At 34.7% G+C, this 21845-nt stretch overlaps 1 protein-coding gene across 10 annotated transcripts in view; it reads left to right on the forward strand.

Moving 5' to 3' along the window:
* VPS13B (vacuolar protein sorting 13 homolog B) overlaps positions 1–21845 on the forward strand; it is a 422306-nt gene that overhangs the window by 90908 nt on the left and 309553 nt on the right. The gene's annotated exons all lie outside the window — the stretch shown is intronic.

Raw genomic sequence — 21845 nt, forward strand, 5'->3', positions numbered from 1 at the left:
ACAGAATGTTTTTTTTGTGTGTATATGGGTATTTATAGCTTATATTTCAAATCCAGGATGTAAGCTAAGCCACTCAGCTTCACTCCTTGGCACCAATTTCTGGATGTGTTTAATTTTCCCATACAGGATAATTTTTCCATGGTTCCCTCATCTGGAATATTCACTTTTGCTACCTTATATGGTACAATGTTATTACTTCAGGATCATTCAGGGGTGAAACTGGATTATTAAGGGCTTTATTAATCAATGGCATACATTGAATTCTTTAGAAGGGCTGCAGATGTTTCTCATTATTTGGTAAATAATGTTACTTAACTGTTGTGAAACTGCTGAAGATATGCAAGTGTTGGTGATGATTACATAAATAATGAAACTTGTTATCTGTCATGCTTTTGTGGAACACCCATAGATTTTGGGAATAAATTTTGAATCTGTAAACTGGATTTTGACCAGTTTACAGAGGAAACAAGAGTTTTCAAGTGCATAAAGGTCATCCAGAAAATGATTTTTTTTTTTTAAGATTTCTATGCAGCTAGAATAATTTAGAGCTGGTATGGTTTATTTGTTGTGAATAAACCCATAACATGAATAACAGATATTTTGGAATATTCAATATTGCCAGTCTTGGAGAATGTTTTAATAGAATGATTTAGGTGCAGAAAATCATGATTTAAAACAGAGTGGTGGATTAGACCACTGGAAGTCTTTCAGCCCTGCTTTTCTTGATCCTTTCCATTCTTATTTTTCACTCCTACTGTTTATTGAAGTTAAGTCTGTGTTGATACTATGTTGCAAAAGAACTGTTGTATTTTTGTGTAACCCTTGGAGTAACTGTTTAAAGTGCTTATGTTTTCCTTCTTTCATGAAAGTCACTTTTGTCTTCCTTCATCCTGTGTGGATCACCTAAGAATGGGATTGTGATATTTTATTTTCAAGTCCTGGTACTTGTGAATGTAACAGGCTTACAGTCCATACCACGGAGAAATCTGAAAATACAGTTGTTTGATCACTTCAAATGCTCTTTGGGTTAGCACAGTCTCAAACTAACCTATTCTATTATTCAACATGTTTCAGTTCATCAAGTCAATGAACTGTGAAAACATCTCCTTTAACAGTATCTTTGCAGAATAGAAATCTGGAGCACACATTTTAAGTACTTCAAATAAAGTAAATGAACAATATAATGCACTTATTTTGATCTTCTCTTGTTCATGGCTTAATGCTTCACCTGGTAAATTTTACACTTCTGTAATTGTGCTTGGTGTTAACTAGACTGAAAGCAGCTTTGCTTTCAAGCCTATGAAATGATTGCTGTCAATTCTTTTGTCTGAATTTTTGGCTTGGTTGATTCTGTAAGCCTACTTACTACCTTTTGTTTGGATACTGTTGTGTAAAATAGAATATCATGCCTCGTTAAAAGTCATCCTTGTAATTAGGATCAGCTTCCACATACTTTAACATGTTTTTGTGTAAGCCTGTAAAGTAGACTTGACTGTATTTGACATTATTCTGAAAACAAAGGAAGGGCTTATATGTTCTGTCTTCTGTTTGTAATGGTCTGCTGTTATCCCAAGGTTTCCAGCAAATCTGACTGCTATAGTCAGATTGCAGGATTTTATATGTTTTTGACACTCAGTGTAGCATCATGCTTGTTTTGTAATTTGTGAATAAAATCTGTGCTCCTATGGAAATGGTCTAGTTACTAGCTACCCATCTGGATCTTTCAATTGTGACTTGAAATTTTTCTTCTCTACGTAGCTCCTGATACACAGCTAGTCTCTAATGTGTTTGCCATTTGTTTACATGCCTACAGCTTTCTCAAACTGCTTATGTCTGTATTGCCACTTTTTTGTGTGATTGAGGAGTATTACTGGACTGAAACAGTTGTTGCTGAGCTCTTTGTCTTTGTTGGGGATTTGTTCAAGGTGCTGTTGAGAGTGTTGGGCTTCTTTAATGCATCAGTTCAGTATTACTTGAACTCAAAAGTGATACCACAAACCTTTGAAACCCCTCAGCCAAGATCTTTTTTAGCAGCCATTGTGCTAAAAGGCATAGTTATAAAAGGCATAGTTATATGCCTTTTCCAACACAGCCATCTCTTCCAGTTTCAGAACTTTATCACTGAAATTTATAATATGGACTTAAAATACAGCCTAAGATGTTCTGTAGGAGAGGAACAGATAAATTAGGGGAAAATAGAAATAAAAAATTGGAAGTAGGGAAAACAGGAGAAAGAGGAACACCTAATAAAAAGAGTATGTCAGAAGAATATAAAAAAAGAAGCAGGTAGAAAGAGTTTAAGTAGAAAAACAGAAGATAAGAATACCAAATATTAATAGGAAGACAAGTACAGATACATGTGTTGCAGGAGAGGGGGAAACCTCAGTGAGGAGCACATGACTGTTGGCTCTTTCACCTGCTGTAGAGAGGCTCACAAGGTACAAAGGGCCCTTTGGGAACCTGTTTGCTAGGTAATAGCTGAAAGACCTGCTATGGATATAGTTTAAAAAGGGAGCTCTGCACTGTGTGTTTCCATAAACATATGAACAGAGTTTATTGCTAGTATCTGGGGTTATTGCTGGTATCTGTCCTAAATTTTCACCTGGAGCAGAAATGCTACCCTGCTCCAAAACTTCTTTCAAAGGTAATTGAGGCTGAAGTTGGTCTAGGGATTCAAAACAGACTCTCTGAGCTGTATCCTCTACAAATTCTTTTTGGTAATAGATTAATGGAATACCAGGAAGGGAAGATTTCTTGAAGATTAACACTTCTGCCCCCATCTACCTTCTTCCCCTTGTTCTTCAGAAACCTTTTCCTACTAAGAGAAAGACACTTTACTCAAATATTCCCTAGTTTGTTATTAGACTGCTGTCTTCATTAGATCATAGGAGAGTTTATTTTATAATTAACTTGCCCAAAGGCAAGCTGTCTAAAAAAATATAAAATTTGAAGTCTCAAAAGCAAGTTTGGTTTCTGACAGAATTTAAAAATTAAGTTCCTGTACTACCTTAGATTTGTATTTGTCATACATATTAGGAAGGTCTCTTATCTTAAAACTTCCTGTAAAAGATATGCACAGTACTGTGATTGACTGAGCTCAGGACTTGTGGAGGACAGATAAAATGAGTATGTCAAGAAAGATGTATGATTTTTACTCTCGAAATTTTTTATAAACATGTTTAAATATCATGTCTGTCTTAGCTTGAGATGATTTAATTCTGCTAAAAGAAGGTTCTTAATTATAAATTATTTGGAATTTAATGAAACTTCTGAAAGCACTTAACTCCTTGCATTGCAATTACACTTTTTGTAATGCATGTACTTAAATGTCTAGTTGGGAAAAGTTCTTTTTAGGGTTCTTAGAAGTCAAGATAGATTAAAAAAAGAGAGATAATATAGACAGTTAAACTTACTACTTGAATGGGTAGGCATTATGATTTAAGTACAAGATTGATGCATACTGCCTGAAACAATTGTGCAAGAACATAAGGAATAGAAAACTTAAAATAATTGTAAATACAAGTGACAAAATGCAGCATTACAAACAGAAAGTAAAACAGCTACAAACAGCTTTTTGCTCTTTTTTCATGGGTAAGGAAAAGCATTACTAACTTTTTTATGCATTAAATCTAAAATAAAAAAATAGCACAAAAGCAGTCTTCAATCCACATGTAACTCTTTGGAAATTTATGTTTTGGTTTGCTTTTATAATTCTTTTGGTATACAAGCACAACAGCATGTTACTTGTCAGTTAAATCATGCGAGTTCTTATGCTTGTGAAACACCCCGATTCTGCATTTCAAACACTATAGATGTGGAAACAAATATGAATTTGAAATACATCATGCTTCCTACATTATTGCATGTATAAATGTTAATATTATTACAGTTATTATTATACAATTTAAAAAAAGAAAAGTATATGTACAAAATACCAAAATATTATGAAAACTACATTAGTTAAGATCTTTCAAAGGCTGAGCATGAATAATCCTATAGAGTAATTTTACTTTGTATTTTTTCCATTATTTGTTAGTAAGTACCTGGAGCACTCTGTTTCTAACCATTTCAGCCTGCCAAGAAAATACATACAGAGTCACACATGGCTTTAGTTTACTCTGGAAAACTGGAACTTGCTACCACTTTTTCCTTGTCCTGTTCAGGTAGTTCATTATTTTGTTGACAGTTCGGTTCCATTAATCTGGTATTTTTGGGAAAATTGCTTGCAGACCTTACATTTCTCTACTGAAGGTGATCAAATAGGCATTGAATCCCTCATGTAAATGATGTCTTAAAGTTAAAATAAAATCTATTTTCCAGAAAGTAACTGTAAAACTATTTTATGCAAGATTTCATGTGGGATACCTTAATGGTTGAATAATAAATTTTACCTCATAAAAATGAAATTCAATAATACAGTAGCTTTCTCAGCGCAGTAGCATCTGGTTGAATCTCATGAGAGCCAATATTTTCCAACTCATTAGGATCATGTCGTTCTGTATGTCGTCAACATTGACTTAGCCAAGCTACCTTTACTTACATAACCGCCAAACTATTAAATAGGTCTCTTGTGGAGTGAAGTCAAATATTCCTCTTATTTTGCTTTTGCCTTGGAAGAAGAGAAGAAAATGTACATACTGTAACATTTAAACATCTGGTCTAAACCACATCAGGGTAACAGTGAGGAAAGTAACAGGATTCAGTATTCTTCCCAGGTGTACATATAAAAAAGGGTTGTGGAGCTGCTGCATAGTTCTTTTAACCACTTAGGAAAAAGACTAAAATAAGTGATTTGCCTTTCTAATACCCCTGTTTTTAAAACTACTTTTTTCCTCTTGCCTACTCCCTTGCCACCAAACTCCAAAACACAAAAGCCCAACATTTCAAAGTTTAGAGGTAATGCAGGTTGTTCAGCTCTAATTTCCTTGCAACATACTGGCATTTAGTCTCTGTTCCTTTTAATGTGGACAATTTTGCATTCATTTAGAGTGGTATGAATTGAAATTTCTGTCTAAAATCGAAGTGCAAGTGTGTATTCTCTTAATTGTTTGGGAGTGGCACAACACAGCTTTATAAAACTTGCACAAAATAAACAATTTACTTTCTTGTGTGGTTGATTATCCACAGGTGTACTCATCCTTCATGTAGGCCCAGACTCAAGTGTGTAAATAGTATTATTTTTATATGTTGTGCATTTCTGTGAAATTCTGGTAGATTATCAACTCTGATTTCAGATGGAAAAACAGAATGATTTTCAGATGGAAAAGAATAATTTCTTCTTTAGCTTATTTTTTAAAGCTCAATACAGTCATGTATATAGTTTTATTTCCTCTTGTAAAAATGTTTTTATTGATATTCTTAAGTCATGAACTGACTTGCACTGAAAGGAGATAGGTGGGAGATTTTTATTATTTCAGTACATAATCAGCGAGAGTTATCTTGCAGAGTATCTGAATAAATCCTCTGCCAGAAGCGATGGCTCTGTTGTGGCCTGAAATGAGGAACTGTCAAAGTATGCACTGAAACCAGTAATTATGATTGCTTATTTATTTTTTTTCTGGTCTAATTAATATAGACTAATAAGCTTTGAAATTGAAACATATGGTACTCTGATGAAAGAACAGTGGTAGGCATATTAAGGTGCTCATATGAGCTTAACTTTGGGTTGTAATGTGCTAAAAAATTAAATGTACTTCAAAATCCACATGAGAGTTTTTGAATCTTTTATGTTGAAAGTGACTGTATACATACTATCAACAGAACAGTGAAGGAGAAAAAGAGAAGATAAAAAAATCAATGGGTTGTGAAAGGAATACATGCATGCATGAAATCCATAGCTGTGCATAAATGCATACAGGTTTCTTAAGCTGAATTGTTTCAGAATTACAGGAGAGTTCAGTTCAGTGTCTATGTTGAAATTAACGGCAAACTCTTGAGTATGTTGGTGGGCTTGCAAAAAACCAAGACACCTAAGCTTAGAGCTATAAATAGTGCCCTTACTCCAGAGTCTGTAGTTTATTTGCACAAACAGTGATGGAAGCTGTGACTGAGAGCACCTGTTTTGTTTGTTCAGCTGCTAGATTGATGTTATTGCTTGTTCATGTGCTTGGATAGCAGAGAGGTGGCTGCCTTTTTCCCTTGTTCTAGCTGCCAGGTACTGCATCAGGTGAAAAACTACAGGGAGGTTGAGATGGTAGCTTCTAAGAACATTAGAGCATGTTGAGCCTAAACTACTGAAATTCAGTGTTAAGAAGACTAGGAAGATCATTAGACTCGAATCTGCTGCATAATAGAAACTGGGAATTTTTTGTAAACTGTTGAGAGCACACACAAAAAAAAACTTGAGACATAACAGAAGGAAAGGTAATTTTTTTTGTGTGTGAAGGCCCAGAGAACTTGTCAAATTTAGAGTGAACCTGGAAACCATCAGTGATTGCTGATTTTAGACTAAATCATGAATGATGCAGCCATAGTGTTTTCTTGACATCTGTGTTTTTTAAGAAAAGGGTTTGTGCAGAGGTGTTGCAGTAGAAGTATTGATGCCAGTTACTGCCATTTCCTGAATACTCCTCTTCAGAAGAGCAGAAGAAAGCTATTTCTTTGCACCTGGCAAAAAATAATAGGGTTGTCAGAAAATTCAAGTTGGAAGGGTCTACAGGAAGTCTCTGCAGTTCAGTCTTCTCCTAAAATCAGTCAATTATGGTATCAGACCAAGTTCTTTAGGGCTGTTAGCAGTCAGACCTTGAAGATCTCCAGGAGTAAGAACACTCTATCTCTCTGTGCAGCTTGTGCCACTGCTTGACTGTTGTCATAGTGAGAAATCTTTTCTACCATTCCAGGCAGAACCTTTCATATTTCAGTATATGGCAACTCTCTTTCATCCTACTACTGTTCACCTCTGTTTAGAGCCTTCATCACAACTTTCTCATACATAGAGGAAGGCTGCCAGTATGTCAAGTGTGTTACTGCTGTGTTTGGCCTTATTAAACATTAAAACAAAACTACAACTGAGAAATCCTGACTAGTCTTAACACTCTGCGATGGTGATTCTGAAATCCTTTTCCGGTTCTAATTCTTATGCCAACTAGATTTAACCTGAGTGTCAGTGCATCAGTACATACAAAATAAATCATGCTGTTTTCTAATTAGTAAATATACCGATTTATGACATGAATTAATTCCAGCTTAGAATATCACTCTCTGCTGGTTTGACATTTGTGGAAATTCCCAAAGTCAGTATCTCTCCTTTTTGCCCTTCCAAAAAAGAATCCTATTTCGTGGGATACTAGTTTGTGTAGTGAAATATTCTGAGAGGAAATTAAAATGTGTGCAGGTGCTACAGCACAAAGAAATTATTGTAGTTTATGGTCATTGCGGTATAATGTTTTTTGTTTATGGTTTCATTGGATTTTTTTTATTATATTTACTTATTTCTTTTTATTTATTGCAATTGAATCACTTTAAAAGAATTTGGAATGCCTGAAAGTGCATATCTTCCTCCTTGTTATTCAGAACAAGACATTTCAATTTGGAAAGTAACAGACTAATTAGAGGTTTTGATCATGATGAAGGAAGAAATATCAAGGAATTTTTTTAATGGAGTAGATTATTAAGGAATGTAAATGAAATCAGAAAATAGTAAAGATAAAATTGAAATATTCCTGCAAGGAACTTGGCGTAGTGAAAATGTGTTTATTGTAATAGTAGTTTTTAGGAAAAACATCACCAAGGCATAATCAAAAGTAGATAGGTTTAAGAATAAGCAATTATTAAATGTTTTCTCTTTGCAAATGTGTAATATTGACCACTGACCTTGAGTAGTAAGTTTTTGTAATATGTATAGTCTTGTTCAAATAAAAGTTGTACTGAGTTGAAGTCGTGGGACAAATCCCAGGTATTGGACTGCTGCTTAAAACTTACTAGTGTCTACAGTACTAAGAATTAAAAAATACTGGTATTCTCTAAAGTTACTTTTATGGAATAAACTTTAGTGAATAGTATGGAAAACTACTTTCCATTTGTGAGAGTATTTTGGTTCTTGTGGCAAGGTAAGATGATAAATACCAATGGTGTTCTTGCCGTAGAGATACCAGATCAATATGTACTGAAATAACAATTCTTAGTCTGATGTTCCATGTGATTTCTTATTATATTAAATCAGGAAAAAAGATACATACCTTGTAATTTTTTTTAAACCTGGTGATTTTAGATCCAAATCTCATTTTTTAAGTGCATGGATATTCAAGAAAAATACGTTCTTTTCCAGGAATATATCATGTGGGAGAGTTATTAAGCTGTTAAAAATGCAGACTGTATGAGGAGTAATTATTGTATTCCTTGCAGTCAAGAATAACATTTTTCCTATATGTCTGGTCCGCCTCATAGTCATAGAATGTAATTAATACAAGGTATATGTAATATGGTAATGATAAAGACAGAAAGTGTATTTTTATTGAAAAATACTGAGCTTCAATTTTTGCAGCTCTTTTGCCCATTAATTTTTCACTTAATCTCTAAAGGCAGGCAGTTCTTTTGGAGGAATATTCTACTAAAAGTATAAATACACTGTAACATAAAAAAGTACTAATGATAAGGGAGACAAATTCAGTGAAACATTACATTTTCAGGAAACCCTCACAAGAAAACTCTTAAATTAACATTTTACGGTTTTGATCTTGCTATTGGAAGGTAATTATTAAGGAGCTAGTATAGAAAAGGATGTGTTCTGTCACAGTGTTATTTATTGGTCTCCAGTGAATATCCCTTCTCTTTGTGTGAAGCATATTAGGAAAATTTAAAATGGCACAAGCAGATGTACCTGCTTTGATTTTGCTTTGAAGTGTTGTACTGCTATAGGCAAGTATTCCTTACTGTATAATATTGTAAAGGGATGTATCACAATATCTGAACCACTACTCAAAATCCTGGATTCGAAGGAGAAGTCAGAGGTTTTTGTATAACCACAGGTCCTGAATTCTGAGATCTTTGTCTTCTGTGAAATAAGACCTCTTATACCTATTTAACATTCTTCAAAATATACTTTGTAACAGGGCTCCTGGCTACAAAGAAAGTAACCAGAACTATTTCCAGAAGTACCTTTGTTTTAGTTGGAGATCATCTAAATAAGCAAAGTCCCTAGTCTGAGCTCAGTTTCTTTTATATCAAGTTCAAACCAAATGTGTTTTGCCCTTTTTTTTTTTCTCTGAGTGTAGAATGCTGAATAAATCCAGATATTACACTGTCTTATGCTGATTTTTCCCAGTTTGATGCTGAGGCTTTGTTGCTGCATCTTGCTCATGCTATTTTCCTACGTTTACTGTATTATCTGTATTATGTGTACTGTCAAATCCTGTGATAGTCTTTTTATTTATTGAACTTCTTAGTTCCAGTCTTTATCCATTCTTTTGTTTTGCCTCTTTTTTCTTCTTTGATACACAACAGGGGACCTGAACAGTTAGGTATGGATAGATAGAATTGTCTCTTGCATGTCTCTTGCCACTGTTTTTCTCGTTAAAGATTCTTTCCCTGAAGTGGGGTTTATGATAACCATTTTCTCCTCCCCCCACCAGTTTTTTGCAGAGCAGGGGAGTGACTAGAAAATACAGAAATTAAGAAGAAATATAAGTTTCAGGTAGTGTTATAGAAATGTTTTAAATCTTGACTTCTGAAAAGGATGTTCTTATTACTATTTCAGTAATTATTAAAATTTTCCAATTTGAAGACACGGATTTATTTTTTTTCTCAGCCCGCTGTTGGAAGAAGAAATGCTTAATTGCTCTGAGGGGTGTGATCTTGTTGGGAGGCTACATTTAGTTCTTCAAATGAATTGTCCCCAAAGTGGACTTATATTGTAGACTGTTTCTGTTTTCTGAGCTAAATGAACAGTGGATGATTTAAAGCAAAATGCAAGAATTCCAGCATTATAGAAGCTAGCCACCTTTACACCTCTGATGAGACTTGGAGTTCCCTTCAAATGATTGCTTGGGTTTACCTGGCTTGTGTGACATACCACAGCTGGATATAGCACTTCTGTTATGTCAACTGCTTTATTCTTGCATTAATTATAATTTGTCATTCTCCTGTATGTAAATTCAGATTTTTGATATAGCCCTGTATCCATGTATGATAACCAGATATCTCAGTAGTTGGAATTACTAGAGAAAGTTTTCAAAGTAATGATGATTAAAAATATTAATAAATTAATCACTTGCTTTACTACAAGTCAAGACCAAGAAGAATTTTCAAACTGATAGCTTTCCTAACTATGTTAGAAAGTCAGGTAGTCCGTAAGATTTCCATTTCCTTCTATTTCCCAGAATATTTTCCTTATCTTTTTGCTGTCTTTTCAAAGAACATATTTTAGGAAAAATCCATTTTTTGCTGTCTCAGTATAAACCTATTTAGTATGAACTCAGTGGCTTGTACTCACAAGTTACATGGTGTCTCTTGATTTCAGTTTGGATAGCAAAAAACACACTCTCCAGATGTGGTTGTGCCTGTTGTTTTATAGATGGGTCTATTCGGCTTTTTTTTTAATATTTTGTGACATTTTGGCTTTCGATGGACTACACTCAATTCTGTTCCTCTCCTTGGATGATTGTGTCATTTCAGAAGCTCAGACCTCAATTAAATTTTGAGATGCAGAATTACTCTTTTTTCTATACCTTTGGATTTGTGAGTCATCCATCTACAGTGAGTTCAGCAAACTTATGTAAGAACTTTACTTGTTTGCTTGATAAAAGGGAAATTTTCAAACTTCTCCACTTCCAAAGGTTGATTAGAGCTAGAGAATAAAATAGGGGTTTTGTCAGAGGAACTTTGGATATCACAAGAGTCTGTTTTGATTTGTGGTCAGATGTGAGTTCATTTTCACCCTGCAGAATGGAGAGGAGTGGCAGCCCTGCCTTCCAGAAGGGCACTTTCCTTGCATCAAAAATGTACAGAAGAAAAACAGTTTCTTCTATTATGGCCTGTTACAGGCAAAGGAATTGGGAAGAGGTAGGATGATTTATTTTATCTATGTATTTATTTTCTAAACGAGTCATACTGTTGTTCATGCTTCCCAGGATCTCAATGCAGATTTAAAAGCAGATTTTTTTATGAGTGCTTGACAATGCTGTTTTAAGTAGTTACCACTGTGCTTGGTATGCTCTGTCAGTAAACATCTGACTGGCAGGTTTAGAACTGTAGTGTATACAGTGTAAAACACCTGTTAGATTCTGTTATACTTAATCTTTTTGCAGATTCTTTTAGAATCACTCTTGGTTTTTAAAGAATATAGTTTCTATGTGTATTCAAGAGCTTTTCAAATGCTGTGGAACTGTGTTATAACAGAGATAGCATACAGTTCAGAGGGGTGAACTGCACAATTCTGGGCACCATCTTAGGAAATTATATCTAAACATATACTGTTTGTGCCAACAAACCAGATCACTTCAGAGTCGTTAGGAATCCATAGATATTTATGTCTTCTCATTTTAGACTGAGCATAAGCTTTGAGGCACTGACATAACAGCATTTGCAGTTCTGTTGAAAGCTTGTGTCTTGCTGTAGCTCTCATAGCTCCTGGTTTCATCAGTTAACTTTATATTCCATTCACTGGGCTTAGATGAGGTGGTTGTGATCACCAAAGTGCTAAGCACTTGATCTTCTGTCTTTCAAGAGAGCTTTTTATAAAACTTGCTTTGATGTGTACTTCGTGTCCAGGCTACTTTCCCAGTGGGATCGCTTTTATGCTGCTGTCTATTCATATGTTGCAGTATCCCATATGTTATCAATGAAACACAGATTGCCAGCAGATTTTGAGCTTATCACCAAGGTAGTACCTCTACCATATTCAGCAATAAGATCAACTACTTCTTTAATTCATAAAATTTGACTTCTGTAAATTTTCACAAAGTCTTGAAAATTCTCTTGACAAAATATTTCCTAAATGCAAGGAAAAAACTATCTGGAAAAGGGAATAATACTGGACCAAACTATTGTCATGACCTCAGTCTTCGCATCTTGTGCCCTCCCACTTCCTTTGCTGCCTTCATTTGAATGATTTGCTGAGTTTGAATATAAGCCTTTAGGCAAGATTATTTCTAACAATGTTAGTAGAAAGCTGTTCTAACTTAAAAACTGAGTGGGAAAATGATCAGCAGAAAAGAGCTGGTGATTTTTACAGCATTGCAGTAAGTGCTAAAAAGTCCACATGCATGGTTATGAGATGAAATAAAGAAATATGGTCCAGAACATTCACTGAAAACACATTTATTTCAATATTTGTCAGTTAAGCATTCAGTGTATCAAGGATTCAGTCAGATACAGCACTTGCTATGGTAGCACTTGATGAGAAAATTGAGCTGCAGCAAAAGAAGCTGCAGACTTTTTAAAAGAATACCTTGAAGCAAGGTGTGCAAATAGAATGGATGATTTTCTAGAGCTCTGAATTTGTGTATTTCCCTCCATCTTACGTTCTGAAGCTGGTCTGAGTTATGAAGGTTGTCATTTAGGTTTTTCTAATACTGTCCAGTCCTTTCTGGAGCCCATCGAACTGTACATATACTTCCAGGGTGAACATGAGTCTGTTTTATTGTACCAGGTGGCTTTGTTCTTAGACTTTCAAAATGTCATGAGTATCTGTAGGTTAATTAGATTAATATTGTTGGATTTTCTTCACTTCTTCCTTTGAAATTCTTGCTGGAGTAATGCAATAAGATTTATCTGTTTGTAGAATAAAAACATTTCTATGTGTGTTACATTCCTTAATGTCCTTTGAAGTTTGAAAGACTTTTACTCTGCCATTTGTTTATAATTGCACATGTTGAATATAATTGAACATATTCTTATAATATGTTTATTTCCTATGCATTTGTAATACTTTAAAAGTTTTGCAAAGAACGGAGAACTGTGAAGCTTTACTGTGCCAGTCTATGTTGAAATGGCTGTGAACCACAGTGTAAATTTTGTAACCAACTCTGACTTTCCTTTATTGCTGTTTTGAAACTGTTTTCATTAATAAGAAGTTGTAGTTAGTTAAGACTTCTCATAATGGGAAAAGATAGCCCTCAAAAGGGAAAAGATACACCCTTAATTTCTGTAAAATCCACTTCAGTGTTCTTCTATACCTATAACAGTCATGCTCTATTTCATTGAGGTAGTACAGAGCTTTCTTGTTTTAGCAATTAGAGAGATACTTAGTGCAGTTGCACTTGAAATCACAGTTCAGAGCTGAAGGACCCTTATAGGTGCTTCTCTGTTTGGAAACTGCTTACCAGGTGGAGCTCAGAAACCTGCTGCCCATCATATCAGGATGCTTTCTTCGTTTTGTAAGCCATAATATCTGCCACTCACTTTTTCTTTCGCCTCTGTTAAATACTAATATAACCTCTGAGCCAACTTCATATTCAAATGTTGAATGTATTTTGTTTGCTGCCATTTTCTTAGCTTTCTTCAATTTTAAGCATATAAACAAAAAGAGCATCAAGTTGAGAAACAACTGCGTGGTGCTTCTACTTCAGATTAACACCCTATGTTGTCTTGTCCTCCCAGAAGTCTCAAGGATCAATTTGACTTTCAAATGCTGCTCTAGTCATTCTTTTGGAAGGCCACGGATGATCTTAAGGTTTATGTGGACTTTGGAGTGGGAGGTGAGACTCATTGCAGAAATTGTATGCAAACCTTAAAAAAATTCTTTGTAAGAGGCAAATCTACTTGTATTTCAGTCAACTGCATTATCTATTCAAAATGTAACTTTTCTGTCTAGCATAATGAGGTACAGAAAATTAAATTATCCAAAACAAAATCCAGTTAAAAAGGTGCTTTTTGTATTGACAATAGTTCATGACTGTAACAACTTTGTGAGGCTGCAGGGGTGTTTTGATAGATTCATGCTGGTGTTTAAGTATAGGAGGAAAATCCTGCAGCCTGCATTTTAGAAGAACCAAGTCTTGATGATCATAAGGCTTCTTTCTTTTCCTATGAATTTTGTGTTACTTGACAGTTCACAAATTTTCTGTTTGAAATGTTGGTTCCCCCAGTTTTCTAATTGAGGCCAGCTGATTTCTGAACTATCCTCTTGTTCAGGCTGTGTCTCTTTAGTGCACGTGACCCTTTCTAGGTGCTAGCTGAAATATATTTTGCTGTTATTATTTTTTTCCCCTTTAATAGCTCTTTTAAATGTAAGATATTAAATTTTGGTAGTCTAAACACTAGGAAACTGATTTGAAGTTAAAGAAGAATAATATAGTTTTCTGATGATCGTCATGGCATTCATCAGTGTAATCTTTAAAACAAAAAATACCACCAGAACCAGAAAACAAAGCATCAAACATTCCTTTGTAGTGGCTCACCTGTTTCATGGGCTAGTGGAAACATAACCTTCTCAGGAACTTACCAAGCAGCCGCTCTTGAATGATCCTCTTAATATATATTGCCAGTAATTCAGAGATACGTTGTGATTTTAGACATTGGCAAGAACAAGCCTCTCTTTTTAATTGAAGATCAGTGGCTTTCTTTGTAAAGCATTTATACTTTGCTGAGTACATCAGATATTTTTTGTTTTTCACAAATTCTCTCTGGCAAGGGAATCTTCTTTATAATAAGGGGAAAATCCCCTAAATATAGGAATGTTTCAGCAGCATTCTGCTTAGTCAAGGTGTTCTGTGAAAGAGATGGCTTGTGTTTTTATGATTTCATTATTTCTAACATAGCTATTCATACTGTTTTCTTGCTACAAAAGTTGATGGTTTTTGGGCTGCCATGTAATTTGGATAGAAGCCTTTTGATTAGTCAGCAATCCTTGCTGTAGGATTTGAAATGCAGTTTTCTGGCACTGAATACTTTGATGTCAGGAAGGTTAGATAACTTATTTGCTTCCTGTCCTTGATGTGGACCATGAGCTTTATTAGTCTTGGAATCTGTGTCAGATGAATTCCTTAAGCCTATTGTGAGTTCTGTATGTTTTATCCTGCTTATCCCAGTACCATGTAATGTGGTGCAGTGCTACTCTTCTTAAGTTTTTAGTTCCACACCTGTTTCTTTGTTATATTTAAAAAAAAGGCTTTCAGAATATATAGGTACAATAGAGTTCTCCTTCATATCATTCTCATCTGTGTTAAGAACTTTTTGATATTTCAGTTGTATGACTGTTTCCCAACAAAAGTCATGTGACATCAGCAGTGAGGTGCAATAAGAGCTCTCTTAGGATTACTTAAAATAGAATGGAAGACTTTGAGTATATAAGGTTGTGTGGCCTTGAATGTGATTTTTATTTGATATATGAGCTGTGACATAGCTTTTGCATGACTGAGATGTGCCTGTAAGCGATGTAGTGTACAGATGGGGTTTCTCTGAAACAAAGCCAGCGACTAAATCTGAATGTGCTCATTTAAAGGGTAAAGAATACTTCATAAAACATATGGAAACATTTCTATGTTTTTTCATTAAGAAGGGCTTCTTACTCCTTACGCATTTTTTATGATTGTTCATGCTAATGTGTCATTTACCTGAATCAAGAGTGCCTGTGCATCAGTTCATTTTAGTGACGTTTGTATAGTGGTATGAACATTTTATTTAAAAACCCTACTAAATATACTTCTCTATTGTTCTAAAGCTTTTCATAATTTCAAAGGTGAACTAATCCTTTTCTCAGAACTTTTGGAAGAAGCTTACCATTATGTATTGCAGAACACTTTATTTAGGAAGAATATAAAACAATAGTTATAGGGCTGTTGCACAGTAGGATTTGAATTAAAATAGTTATTGTCATCCAGTGGTGTAAAATCCAGAATTATTTAAATTTGAACAAGAAATGTACACCGAATTTATAAAGGAGGATCCCACCACTCAAAAGTATGGATGCTGAAAATGTGCAGGAGCCATAGCAGCCCACAGCTCAGCAAGGGTTTTCTGTGTCATGCTATGTCAATAGAATTGAGCATCCAAAGCATCTGAGCTTCTGTAGTCTGAATGTACTTACCAGAACCCTGTGGAAGAAATACATGGTATTGGTTTTTGTCATTTTGGGGGAAAAAATAAAATACAAAATTACTAAACACTTATTGGTAAATTTTTCTACTCAATTTATTTGCAAGGATGTAAGGTAAGAGTTGCAAACCCTGTTTTTAAGTTCTGCCCACATATTTGCCATTTGATTTCCCTGATTAGGCCGTGCTTATCTTTTAGCAATATCTATAGCATCTAAGATACTAAAAAATTATTTTTTTCCTACTATGATGTCAATTCCATAGTGGGTTTTAGCACTAAAATGTGTTAAGTTAATGTAGTGATTGCATTCATAGCTGCTCTTCAGAATTACTAATTTAGCAGAACAGGGGACCCTGATGCTTCAGGTTCCTAGGGAGTAGGTTAACACAAATAATATTTACCTTAGAGAAAAAGTGTGTCAAGTACATTACAAAGCCATGTTTGTGTTTACTTTGCAATCGTGATGTCTCATCTGTAATAGATCAAGAGTTTTGCTTTGTGCCCACTCAGACTCACGATTACAGTGGGTTTGAGCCAGATTTTTTTCTAAAAACCAGTTTAGTCTGACTGCACCCCTAATGGAAGGCACTAGGGTTCAAGAAACAAACACATAACACTTGGATCTAGGTCTTCCGAAGTCATAGATAGTCTTAGAAACTTCTGGCACCTTTTATTCTTGTACACCCTCTTGAAGTGTTTTGGTGCCAGATTTTGATATGTATGGTTAGGGAGAATGCCTCAAAGGTGAATAAATTTATAAGCTGGTATTGGTATCACTTTCTGCAGCAATCTCGAGTTCATATTTTATCAGGTTCTTTTACTTTCTGAAAGATGTACAGTATTGCAGGTTGAGATCATTTACATTCATTATGTGTTTAATGTAATTATTAAGACTAGCTTCTTATTGTTTGCACTGGACTTAGGTAAATGGATTATTTGTACTTCATCTATTAATGATGAAATCCATATTGTCTCAATGGAAAGGATGTCAAGGTTGATGAAATTTTACATTCTGCTGTACTGAAATGTAGCTTTGTGCCAGAAATACTTTGTGTGTTACTCTGAGAGGTGAAACAGCTGAATTTTTTCTTATTAACATACCTACATTGAAAATTCACAAAGCAGAGATCTGCAGTCAGCATGTAGGTGGGATTTAGTGTCTGGACTTTGAAAGAAGAAATTTTCATAATGCAGTTTTCTATACTGCTACTATTTGGTGGTCATTTCAAAATATGTCACTACTTAGCCACTCTTGTATTGTGAAATTTCTGCACATATACTGTTGTAAAAATTTCATCTGATTTTTTTTGACCTTAAAGAGAGGGGAAAATATCAACACTGAAAGGCTGATAGTGGAGGTTATCCACTTTAGAGATGTAAGAAGGGAAATTGGAAATGGGAGTGGAGAAAAAAAAAAATTGGTTGTTGGAAGGTACATATGGAGATGGTGTTTGCAAAGGGATCCTGCAGTTGTGAGGAGTTGTGAAGCTGCCCTGTACAGCTGCAGGGGTCTGCAATACAAAGAAAACTGCTATTCATATCCAAAACTATTCTAAGCATGAATATTATTCCCAGTATAAAACAAGTTTAAATATTTTTAGTAAGACCAGCCATGCCCAGCAATTTGGTTAACAAGATGATTTTTGGGTAACAAGAACAGTACTTCTTATATGGTATTACTGAACAAATATGAATCTATTGTATTTACTTACGGTGGTGGGGTTAGTTTGGTATCCTCTGTGTTTGTGCAAATAAGCAAGATGCATTTCCTTCAAATCTCTCAGTTATTTATTTCCTTCTAATTAATTGATTTAGGTATATAAAAATCTCCTGTACATCAGGCTGTATGGCTGCATTTTGTACAGTTTCTTATGAATATAAGTAAATACATTGCTTCATCTCTTAATTGCCCAGCTATGCCACTGATGACCCAATCCCTACAGTGTAAAGCTGCTGCCATTGAAGCTCAGCCAAACTCCAGGGCCCTGTCTATAACATGCTGCTGTAAGCAATTCTTAGTGTGTAGAGCCAAAAACCTTTTCCTTTGCTTTCATTTCTACTTCCATTTGCCCTGGGATTTTTATTTCCTAAGGAAGATTGACATTTCAGTTGCTTAAATATGTAAAAATCTATGTGTTTTGCCATCACTGGGTTTAATTAAAGGATCTTTGTTTTAATCTTTGTTTCTTTCTACTTGTCTTGAATATATAATATATTTGTGAGCGAAGTAACTGATTAGCAATGCTGCTGAGGTTGTTTAGATGGTGTTCTAAGATGTTTATCATTACTTACTTTTTGTTTGCTTTCTAATTTCTCAGTTATTGGAGCAAAAATGTTGTAGAATTCTGCAAATCTTTAGGAATTGTTACAAAAATGTTAGCTTATGTGCAACTGGAAAACGGTTTAATGAGTTGTAAAACTGTGGTGTTCATTTAAAAAAAAACCAAAATGAAACAAACCTCAAAAATTATCTGTACAAAAGTTGGAGTAATTCTGAACCAGTAGGTTTTTAAAACTGCCAGCAGCCTCCATTTTTAACTTTAACAACTGTCTTCTGAAGAAAAAAAAATTGATAAGCATCAAGATTATTCTTAAACTTTCTTTGGCTTTACCCTGCAATGATGATGTGCTTAGCAGAAGAAATAGTTTGTTGTGTAAGGAATTTATTTTTTAAAAAAATCCACATCTTGTCCCTTTTTTATGCGATGCATTTGCGTGTGTTCATACCAGTATGGACATATTGAGATTCAAATGCTTTTTAAAGAAGTTTTGGGGTAGTATTTGTGCTATAGAGAAGCTTTACTTTGTTAAAAACATTTACATTTCTTTTTATTTGAATCACTGCGTGGGGTAAATTGTCTTTCACAAATAGTGTTAACTTCTCTTTCCTTGATTTCCAGTTGTAAATATTTTATGTCTTTTGTGTATTTTCTCCTGTTGCAATGCATTATTTTGCATTGGCAAGACGATCCAGATCTTTCCACCTGTGAATGTAATGGCAGATGTTTAGTTTCCTGTGACAGAATGAAGCCTATTGAAAGTTAGTGTTCAACATCAGTTGCTATTTCATCTAGCTGATCTACACATTGCTTCTGTGTACTCTGTGAAGTTTATTAGTTACTGTTTCCTCTTGGAATTAATTTGAACCATATGTCTGATTATTAATTATGCACTCTGGTTTGTGTGTTGAAAAAAATATTTCCTGCATTTATTTATATTGTTTGAAGTCCTGGGATCTACACTATAAAATGTTATATATTCACTCCAAGTGGTAGCTAATGTAATGTGATATAAATGGAGAAGCTACACATTAGAATTTTTTTATTTATTCTATGATATAATTGAACTTAAAAAGGACTTTTCCCGTGCTTATATGCATGTCATGTAAAGTTTCATTGCTGTGGTTCATTATTCATTTGCAGAGTATGGGCTTGTTAGCACTGCAAAGGTGATTTCCATTCTTGTGTGCTGTAGTAGCATAATGGAAAGTCCTGAAAGAAGTTGTAAGTTAAAGCTTAATTTAATGTGTCTTGTTTAATTGTTGGGTGGAATGTCACTGAGCTCAACTCAGTGTTAATTCTTTGGTGACTTCTCATAAGATACTCTGTTTATGCAGAAGAAATAATCGAGTTCTTCACAGTGAGGGATTTATTAGTTGAGCTCAATTTGCCATCCTGAGAACCATAGGCTTGCCTCTAGACCTTTCACAGTGAGGGATTTATTAGTTGAGCTCAATTTGCCATCCTGAGAACCATAGGCTTGCCTCTAGACTTAATAACTACAAATGAGCAAGAATACTGCTGTTACAAATGCTTATTCCATAATCCTTAGAGCAGAATTAACTTGGATGTGGATAACCCAGTTACAGGTCAGAGAAGGATTTGATCCTCTCCAAAAGTCAATCCGTGCTCTTGCATGGACCCCCTAGCTCTAACTGCAGCAATGCTAGCATGTATGAATTTAAAATATGTATATACATTAAATGTAGGCTTACATTTTTGTTTGTAGGGAAAGAATCTCTTAAGGGGAAATATTGTGTGGTGTGTGTTTCTCTCTGGGAAGTGGCTGGAGACTGTTGAGCAGGAATAGTTAACTTGAGGTCTGTGAAAATGAGTGGTGAAGAAGATTCCATGTTAGAATACAGTGTTCTAGACATAAATGTAATCGTTCTGGAATTGTAGTATTGTATGCTTGTGCCTATAGGACAAAATTAAGGCATATAAAAAAACACATCCTTGTAGTATTTATTATGTTCCAGTTTTTCTGCACTGTAAAAAGAGATATTTTCTGTCTGTGATGTGCTGAATATTGAATTAATTTCCAAAGGAATGTCTGCTTTTCATTTTTAAGATGGTATTGTGTTTAATGCATTCTAGGCATGTGAAAATGATTATGGAAATGAGGGTATGTGATCTGAACTTCACTGCCACTTGGGTGTGCAGTGTAACTTGTGTTAAAGGCCAATGTTATTCAACACTTCTGCTAATAAGGGCAGTTCTTTGTTAAGCACAATAATCCCATTTGATTTGTCTTTAGGGTACTTCTTTAGAGGCAGAATAGATACAGAAATTATATTCTCAGTATTAAAAGTTGAATTGAGAGTTGACTTTTTAATGGTTTTATCTGGGAAAAGTGATTTGTCTGAAAAAAAGTTCCACTGATGGAAGGCCTCATAACTTGACTTCCTCATTCCACCACCCCACCTCTCAGTATCAGAGTTGTAATTTTTATAGAAGTATTTTTCCAAATATGTAGTAAAGTGTTTCTAAGTAGCAAACAGAAGACAGTAGCTTTTCTGATTTGGACTAGTAGAAGGGCTGTTGTCATTTGTCTTTTCTCTTGCAGATTGGCTTTGATGCTATTTCATTAGCAATCTCTCACATACAGATCTTCTCACTCTGCTGATGACTATAAATAGCAAAATTGTGCCATGATGATCCCTCTGGAAGAATAGCAGTGGCTCCTGATGGTGTGGCAGTGTAAAAATGGCCTGGACTATTGACCAGTTCCCTCAGTTTACTATTAGCTAATTATGCTAATTGGCAAAGTTTATTATTTAACATTGCTCAGTCATAAATTAACTTGCTAAAATGCAGTATGTGAAGAGCTGCATTTGGACAGTTTGAAGGGCTTAGGAGAATTGAGTTCTTGGTTTAAGACAACAGCTGGTTGGACTGCTGGAGAGAAATGAATTTTCTCCTGTGAGCTCTCTGTCTTAAAGTCCAAGGGAAGAATACTAGTTTTCACAGTTTTATTGATGCAAATAAGAGAATATGCCATGTGTTGCTATGTAATGGAGAAATGTAGTTGTTTTTAAGGATTTAATTTAGCTGGGCTTTAAGTGTAGATTTATAATTAACATGCAGATAGTTAGCAGTGCTAGAGAAGTAAATGGGTTTTTAAGATTAATTATCTATTTGGTTCTTCGAGACTTCAGGATAATAGAGGACAGTGCTTCATTTTGGTAAATAAACCTCTTCATTTGTTTGTTGAAAAAATTGTACTTGAGTGGAGTTAAAACTTTAGAGATGTATTTCACCAAAATATTTGCCAGGAGAGTACTTTTTGCTCTCAAGAAAGCATTAAATGTAATCTACATTTTATGTAAGGCATGTTATGTAAGGAAACTATTTATCAATGCACATCTGATACAAGCAGGTAGTAGGCAAATACTTCATCCTCTTTTCCTTACAGAAATCTTTTCCCTGGATTTTTGAGTAAGGAACATGAAGTTAGAACTTCATTTTAATGTGGAAAAAAAGAAGAATATGTAGTTAATTTATCAAGTTATTTTGCCTTAAATAGTATTATAAAATACAAAACAGTGGTTGTCGCTTACTGATTCAATTAACAGTAGATGTAAGAGATACAAT

Source organism: Parus major, chromosome 2 (genome assembly GCF_001522545.3).
Source record: "Parus major isolate Abel chromosome 2, Parus_major1.1, whole genome shotgun sequence".
NCBI lineage: Eukaryota > Metazoa > Chordata > Aves > Passeriformes > Paridae > Parus > Parus major.